The sequence below is a fragment of the Electrophorus electricus genome, chromosome 3 (assembly GCF_013358815.1).
Source record: "Electrophorus electricus isolate fEleEle1 chromosome 3, fEleEle1.pri, whole genome shotgun sequence".
In the NCBI taxonomy this organism is placed as follows: domain Eukaryota; kingdom Metazoa; phylum Chordata; class Actinopteri; order Gymnotiformes; family Gymnotidae; genus Electrophorus; species Electrophorus electricus.
Window position 1 is genome coordinate 2,127,967 of NC_049537.1, and position 9,534 is coordinate 2,137,500.

A 9,534-nucleotide genomic window follows, 5' to 3' on the forward strand; every position below is an offset into this window, starting at 1 on the left:
TTTACTTCATACTGGTACCACTTTAAAGAATCTGAATGCTTCAAAATAAAACGTCAAACCACACTAAACTGGAGGACATGCAGTTGTGGAACAGGCATTCCGTGCGTGTGTTTGCAACCCTGGTGTGTCCGTGCTTGTCTGGCTGCCGTGGCGGCAGCAGCAGAGAGTCCGTTCCTCTTACACACTCGGTGTGGCCTGGCCGAAGAAATGAACGACTGCATGATGTCGACAGTGACAGAAACAGCCATTTTACACAAAAACAGCCAACACCTCTTTTAAAAACAAGTGTGGAGAATGGCACTAAATATGATTTGGATGACTTAACAGTAAGCATTGTTATGAGTGGTTTATGAAGGCAGTTTGACACACACACAGTCCAGGACCATGAGGGCTCGCACCCACCCTTTCTCCCCGCTTGGTTGTGTATTGCAGTTGTGGGATCTGCAAAAATATTCACTACGGGATAATTACAGAGCCGTTTTCCTCCCACACACGCATTCCACACATCACATGGAGTTTCCAAACACTGGGTCAGCCTCAATTCTCCTTTTCTCAAACTCAAATTACCTCCATGTCATCGCAAAAATGCGCTGTGAAAGTGTTTTTATCAAAGTGAGAGACCTACCCACTCTCTCTGACACGTGGAGATAAAATGCTCGATGCTATTTGGATAAAGGACAATCCCTGTGGGAATGAGACAAGTGTGTACATGACTGTGATGGACTCAGGGACCTCGCCCACCTTTTTTAGACATTATCATTTTATATTTGTATTTTTGGCTACCTTGCTTACTAGTAGAGGCAAACATGTTTTGTTTTTTGTTTTTTTTTGTGTGTGTGTGCGCGTGCGTGTGTGTGTGTGCGCGTGCGTGTGTGTGTGTGCGTGTGTGTGTGTGTGCGTGTGTATGTGTGTGTGTGTGCTGATGCATAATGTTGCATAAACAGGGTACTGCTGTGGGCTGGAGAACCTGTTCCTGTCACCACATCTGACCTACACATATTTGCGATGCATTTGACCTTTTCTGCTAAGACATGTAAATCGGCATGATGAAAGCCAGTTTTAAAGTTCTAAAGCTAACAGAATCTGAGGTTTATTTAATGTATGTCTCTGCTAGCTGGTAAGATAATTTACCCACTAAAATACGTAGAGAACGCAAGGTTTTCAATGAGAAAGTTTACAAACTACATTCAAAACAACATTCACTGACGACTTCATTAGAAATGCCTGCTGTACAGGTGTTACAGTAGGAGACTAGAACTCAGATATGGCCCTGAATAATTACTGTTAGCTATATGATGTTTATATGTTGTGTAGCTATATTGCAACCTTTTATCAATGGTTTCTGAGTACAGGATCGTTACTGGCTGGAGATCTGTGTGTAGCTGGCAAGCACAGAAGCAGCACGGCCCGATACACTTACACTAGTACACAACCACAACCGGGCCACCTTCTTGTCAGTATCACGCCACATCAAGTAGTCAAAAGTGTTCCTGTGATTGTGAATGGACCCATATGAACAGGAGTAGAGGGTCTTGGGTGTATCAAAGTGGCCAGCGAATGCATGACAACCCAGGTGTTTGTAATAAAGTGGCCTGTGTGTGTACTGTATGTTTGAGACAGCATTTCTGGGTACATACCTGTTCTGGGTTCTTCTGCACCAGTTCCAGCCTCTCTGTGAGATACTCCACCTGACAGAGACCAGCCAGCCACAGAAGCTGTTCCAGGGCACTAACTAGCGGGAGGTTGGATACAGGGATCCACGAGACACAGTCACAGAGCAGAAGCCTCTGCTATCTACCTGCTTGCTGCGCTCAGTGACCTCGCTGGCTGACCTCTCCAGTGCCCCCTGTAGGCAGGCTAGTTTCTGCTCCATCTCCAGGTTATAATCCTGAACAGCTACCTCCACATGGTTGAGCTGGATTGCAACATTGGAAAAGATCGTTAATCTCACAGGTGAGGCTTGGTCTGAGTACTGCTTGTGTGCGTGCACGCGTGTTAGGATGTGTGTGTGTGTGTGTGTGTGTGTGTGTTCCGAGGAACCTGGAGTGCTCTTTGCTGAAACTTGTCCTCTGTGTCTTTCAGTGTTTGATCTTTGTGCTCAACTTCTTTCCTCATCTGGTCCAATTCCCCTCGTACTTCCCTTTTGGGAATGAAACAGCAACTTGAAACAGAGACAGCAAGGCCACCAGACACACACTAGTTCATTCCAAAGACTTTGTGGGTATGTATGTGTGTATGTATGCAAATATGCAGTTAGATCAACTAAGTAATCAATAAACAAATATCCATCATATCCATAAGATCATTCACATATAAAAAAAGTGAGGGAATTAGATTACAAGGCGTGGCATTGAGTTCTAGCAGTGGCTAGACTAATATCAGATTATATCAGGAGAGGTTCTCAACTCAACCAGAAGACGGCAGAGTCCTTTGACTAAGAGAATAGGCAGGACACCTAAAGTCCCATGCAATCGTTCAAAACACAGTGACATTTATAACACAGAGACAGGGAGGTTTTCAGTACATACATGACATATTTCTCATGCATATTTCTCAGCCTTACATGTAGTTCCCAACATCCACAGTAAAGTGATTGCATTTACATTTACATGCTCATAGTATTTTGCTTGTGGCACATGGTCACTCGCCAACAGCAGGACTTTGAGTGAAGAGCTCCTTCCCACACTGACTCAGAGCAGATATGAGAGCTAACGTAGGGAGGCTGTGTTGTTTTAGTACACAGACCAACCGGCATGGGCTCCACTGGAAGCACAACCACTGAATCTGGAATTTACAAGGTACGTTAAGGACTGGAAGAGACAGATTTGGCTCAGAAAACCAGTACAAAATACCTAAACCACAGGATAGAGTGAGGGGAAAACAGAATGGATCAGGTGGTGGTATTTTCTCTTCATAATATACTGATCTGGAAGTTATATAAATGTACATAATGTAATAGAAACTGTCATTTTTACATAATGTGATATACATGGTACAGGCACTCTAAATACAGGCCTCACATTCTGCTCACAGGAAAATGTGATTCCAGGTAAAACCAAAGGAATGACACAGAGTAGTTACATGTGCACAACTGCGTGAGGATCAAATGATTTCAAATATATCACAGGTGCTAGCAGCCAGAAACTCATGAGTGCAGTTACGTGGAATTGTGGACAATATGTGATTATAAAACTAGCTAAATGAAACACACACATTTGACTTACACTAGTGTAACAACCAGACTTATTTTACATCACATAGTCTTAAGCACATAGACATAAATAGCACACAGTCCACATCTCACCAAATCTACATATGGACAAAAAACTGAAAATAAAAGAAATACACATTTTTTGCAGTATTCCCCCAAAACCAGGACTTAGGAGATTAGTATGACAGACAGGAAGAAACCAAGAAAACATGGCTATTAAATTCAGAGATACCTTCCTCATGCTGTGGAAAGCAACTCCAGTGCTGTCGTTTTGTCCAGCATGTCTTTGGTCCTCTGCACCACCTCCTCCGTCTCCTGCAGCTGGGAGTCCTTGGAGCTGCGGACGTGCAGGAGCTCCCTCTCTCTCTACCTCGGTTCTCCCTGACACTTGCTCATATCCTCCCGCAACTGGCTGTGTACCGACGCACGCATGCACACACACGTGAGCGCAAATGCACACTCCTAAGTGCCATGTACACTGGGTAACGACAGCTCTGCGTAAGCAAAGTGAGTAAAGCTAATTTTTAAGCAATGTTTGTCACTGCGTAATGTACAGTGGACTACCGCTGCACTGATTCATTTGTAAACACCAATCGGCATGTGGATATGGATCCTCTGGAATTACAAACTCCTGACACTTGAAGCCTGCTGTCTTCTCTTCTGCCGTTTTGTTTAAACAGGATCGCTGCACTGTTATATACTTTGACCCCAAAACAAATTTAGCTGGGAAACAGATAAACAACCCTGGCGATCATGAGACGTGCATCATATAGAGCCTCCAGCAAAGGGCCCTTTAACTCTCCCATTCATGAGGGAGAGAAGCAAGCAGACGCTCTGATGCTCAGCGGAGCTCCTACTCTCCAGCCGTTTTTGAATCGCGACACAGGGGACGTACATGTAAAGACAGTCAAACATCAGTCAGCACTCATGCCAACATCAATAACTCATATTTATGAATATAAATGGCCAGTTGATTAAATTATACAGGTTGTATAACTGTAAAACGTCCCACTGTAGCTAATAAAACTTAAGACTAATAAAATAATGTCCACAAGTAGATGTCTGTTCTTTTATACTGAGGTTCCTCAATAAAGTTACTTCAACAATAAATACATAGTCCCAATATACAACCAATAACAGATATCTTTTGATCTTGAATTTACAGATATTGGGTTATGTGTCTAATCTAGTTACAATTCATTCACCAGAGGCCAAACAATAAGGTTTTAAAAAATATTTCCTCTACAAATAATAGAAATTTTGTGTGTGTGTGTGTGTGTGTGTGTGTGTGTGTGTAACTGAGAAAAAGCTCAATCCTCATAATAGCATTTATTTTCATATACACAAAAGGCACTGGGAGCACTGCACATTCAATTCCAAATGAAAACATGTACAAAATATCAATTTTTATACTGAAAATGAAAAAAAAAAAAAAAGAATAATGGGCTGTTCAAAGAATCAGTATCTTCATTTTCATTTACAAACTCGAATATTTACAGTATAAACTGAAAGTTGTTTACAGATTTAGCTTTTCTGTTGATCGCTGAACTAATATTTAGTTGAATAACCTTTACTTCTGATAACTGCTTTACATCTGTGTGGCATGGAGTCAACTAACACCTAACCTCTGTGAACAGATATTCCAGCCCAAGCCGATTGGACTATATTCCACAGTTCTTCTGCATTCTTTGATTTTGCATCAAAAACAACATTTTTGATGTCACTCCACAAATTCACAACATCAATCTTGTCAGTCTGGAACCAGGATGTTGCCCGCTTGCTGGTGTGTTTGGGATCGTTGTCCTGCTGAAACACCCATTTCAAGGGCATTTCTTCTTCAGCATAAGGCAACATGACCTCTTCCAATATTTTGATATATTCACACTGGTCTTGGTATGCGATAAATGGGTCCGACTCCAAAGTATGAGAAATATCCCCAAACCGTTATGCTTGCACCCCCATGTTTTACTGTCTTCACAGTGCACTGTGGCTTGAATTCAGTGTTTATGGGTCATCTGACAAACTGTCTGTGGCCTTTAGACCCAATTAGAACAATCTTGCTCTCGTCTGTCCATAAAATGTTGCGCCACTTCTCTTTAGGCCAGTCAGTGTGTTCTTTGGCAAACTAACCTTTTCAACATGTCTTTTTTGCTTTTGCTTTTTTCAGCAATGGTACTTTATGAGGGTTTCTTGCAAATAGTTTGGCTTCATGTAGGCATCTTCTGATTGTTGCAATACCCACAGGTAACTGAAGATCTTCTTTGATTTCCCTGGAGCTGATCATTGGATGCTTCTTTGCCATTCTTGTTTTCTATAATCTACGCGGATGGTAGTATTTATTTTCCTACCACGTGTTTGGGGTTTTGTTTGCCATTTTAAAGCATTTGAAATCATTTTAGCTGAGCCAATTATTTTCTGTACTTCTTTATATGTTTTCCCCTCTCCAATCAACATCTTGATCAAAGTTCTTTCTCCTTCGGTACAATGTCTGGAATGACCCATTTTACTCACTGAACAAGAGCTAAAACCAGCAGGTACAACATTTGCTGCCCTCCGTCTTTAAATAAGGGCCATAACTGACACTTGTTTCTTCATAGAATGAATGATCTCACTAATTGAACTCCACACTGCTATTAATTTAAACATGCCCCTTTCATTCAATGAGTCAGTTACACCCAATTAGCAGCGTACATGTCATGACGGTTGATTCTGTTGGTTGCCCATTACTCGGCTACACCTAGTCATGAATTTTTTCCCCATGTTGTATTATCTTTTCTGCCAAAACCAGTAATTAAATACATTAGTGATGTTAGACTGCTATTATTTTGCACATAACTGTATACACAACAGTTAATTACTTTTTTCAAAATCTGTAATCAGGGGGTTTATATAAGCAAAACCCAACCCCCTAATCCTCTCTGTCTGTCTCACACACACTGTTCACACTCGTCAGATGATTACCACACAGCCGTGGCTGGACACGTGTGTGTCCAACAGACTGAAGCTGCTTCTAGTCTTTAAACCTTTGGACACACATGCCCAACACAGAGGTGCCCTGTGCTAAAATAACTGTATACAAATACAATTCCACAATTCACCATCAACCTTTATAATGACTGTCGGGAAAACGTTCATCCAGATTCCTTGGAATCCTAGGACAGAGTGTCACGTTCTCAATTCTAACCTTTAGTTCAGTACCTTCTGCTACTAAACTTTCTATTCAGTTTTACTTCTACAGTGTTTCACAGAGGTGGGCAGAGTAGCCAACAACTGAACTCAAGTACAAGTATTATTTCTTTAAAATAATAATTACCGGAGCAGAAGTAAAAGTAGTTATTTAAATTATAACTTAATTAAAAGTAAGAGAATGATGAAAATGTGGATGAAACCTTGAAAACTGAGTGCTGTGTGTGTGTGTGTGTGTGTGTGTGCGCGCGTGAGTGTGAGTCTCACATGACAGAGCTGGAGAGCCCAGCAGCTTCTCGCTGGTGTCTCTGAGCCTTCTCCCCTGTCTCCAGGGCTCTCTGCTTGGTCTTCTGCAGCTCACTAAAAGCTAACGCCTTCTCATCCTCCAACTGCCTCTCCAACTGCCTCACCTGACCACCCAGAAAAAGGCCCATACGTAACAGGTGACCACAGCCTGGGACCAGTACTAATAAATGTCACACTGCTTCATCAGACTGGGAATAGGACACTGCGATAAGGTTAGAATGTTAAAAGGGAGCTTCTCTGATTGTTAAGAAATGGTCTACTGCATTTAGAAACTATGTAATGGCTCAGAGACTGAAACAGCATACAGATGAGCCTGATGCTAACCAACACAGCAGGGCTTAATCTGAAATCTGAGGTTTACATAAATGTAAGATTTAAGCAACAGTAGTAAATAAACAGACAAATGATTTGCATATAATATGCTATGCTTGGTTCTATATAAAGATATATATATATATATATATATATATATATATATATATATATATATATATATATATATATAGACACTGACACACACACACACACACACACACACACAGATACAACAACTGTGTTCTGTCAATGCTGTAGTGAAGACTGCAGCACCACCTTTAAATCAAAAGCAAAAAAAAAAAAACATTTATTTTGAGTGGTAATTTGTAGGTGATTAATAAACTCTCAACAGAGTATCTGTGACATTATCATGAGTGAATCTGAGGAGGGTTTGGCTACAGATGCAGTTCAAGACATCAGCGATCAGACCTCAAACAAACCCAGCAAACCTTAACCTTAACCCAAAACCCAGTTCTAACACTAATCCCAACCCCAACCTTAACCTTAACCCAAAACCCAGTTCTAACACTAATCCCAACCCCAACCTTAACCTTAACCCAAAACCCAGTTCTAACACTAATCCCAACCCCAACCTTAACCTTAACTCAAAACCCAGTTCTAACACTAATCCCAACCCCAGCCTTAACCTTAACCCAAAACCCAGTTCTAACACTAATCCCAACCCCAACCTTAACCTTAACCCAAAACCCAGTTCTAACACTAATCCCAACCCCAACCTTAACCTTAACTCAAAACCCAGTTCTAACACTAATCCCAACCCCAACCTTAACCTAAAACCCACTTCTAACACTAATCCCAACCCCAACCTTAACCTTAACCCAAAACCCAGTTCTAACACTAATCCCAACCCCAACCTTAACCTTAACTCAAAACCCAGTTCTAACACTAATCCCAACCCCAACCTTAACCTTAACCCAAAACCCAGTTCTAACACTAATCCCAACCCCAACCTTAACCCAAAACCCAGTTCTAACACTAATCCCAACCCCAACCTTAACCTTAAGTCAAAACCCAGTTCTAACACTAATCCCAACCCCAACCTTAACCTTAACCCAAAACCCAGCCCTAACCCTCACCCTAATCCTAACCTAGGGTGTGAGACTAGGGTGTGAGACTAGCGTGTGCGGCTAAAGTCTGAGATTAGGGTGTAGGACTAGGGAGTGAGATTAGGGTCTGAGACTTGGGTGTGAGACTTGGGTGTGAGATGGTGTGGAGGAGCTAGCAGATGCCACAGTGGCAAGATCAGATGTTTTATTAAATCAGAAAATGAAAATGTTTTCTTAGTGATAGGTAATGGTACTTGGTTAAGGTAATTGGCAGTGTTAGCTGCCTCAGTGGCTTGACTTGTAATTTGAAGGTTGCTGGTTCAAGTCCTGCCACTGCCAACCTTCAATTGCTCAAGTTGTACTCAATCATAATTGTAAGTCGCTTTGGATAAAAGTGTCTGCTAAATGCTGGAAATGTAGTTGACTAGTAATCATAAGATTGCCAGTTAAAGTGCCACCACTGCCACTGTTGGGCCCATGAGCAAGACCCTTAACTCTCAATTGTTCCAGTTGTGCTCAATCATAATTGTAAGTTGCTTTGGATGAAAGTGTCAGCTAAATGCAGCTACATGACCAGCTCATGGGGTTCTGCTGATGCTCACCTCCACCTGGAGGGTCTCCACCTACACACACACTTATATAGGTAGTAAATGCAGTGTAGAATGTTTTGAAAAGAGGTCCTTCATCAGCAAAGTGCTTAAAAGACTGACCCATTTAATTTAAATGTTTTAAGTTTAAAAAAACAACCTTAACAAAACTGCCTAAGTGTAACCCATGTTGCACAAGCTCCGAATTTACCCCAAAGAAGACATGGTTGGCTTACAATTGCCTGTGAATTATTTTTAAAACTCACCCTTAATTTCACGTATCATTGGTCAGACTGAGAAAGCTGCGAAACTAGAGAGAATTAGTGATAAAGTCATGTAGAACACAGGGAACAGGTTACAAATGAATGTCCAAGTCTGGACATCCCACTGAGCATCTCTGAACCAACTGTGAAGAAACGGAAACTGCCTCACAGGACCCAGACAGTGCCTAGACAAGACTGTGCTTCCAAATTCAGCATCAGAGCAAGAAGGCCAAACATCACTCTCAAGGAGCTACACACTTCAGGGACTGAGGCTGGAGTGAAGGTGCACCAGATAGAGAGTTCAAGAGCTCTACATACACCTGGCCTGGATGCCAGGGTGAACAGAAAGAGGATTCACATCACAGAAAGTCTTTAATGCCTTTTAAAAAGACTAAATACGTTTGCAAGGAACTGTGAATACACACACACACACACACACACACACACACACACAAACTAAGTGACTTTCTAGTGAAATAGCAGTAAAAGATTCCAACTGGTTACTGCTAAAAAATAGGAATAATCTTGTCATTTTAAAGAAAAAAGGCATATTGGGATTTGCCAGCAACTCAGTTGGTGACAGGAGCCAACTGTGCACT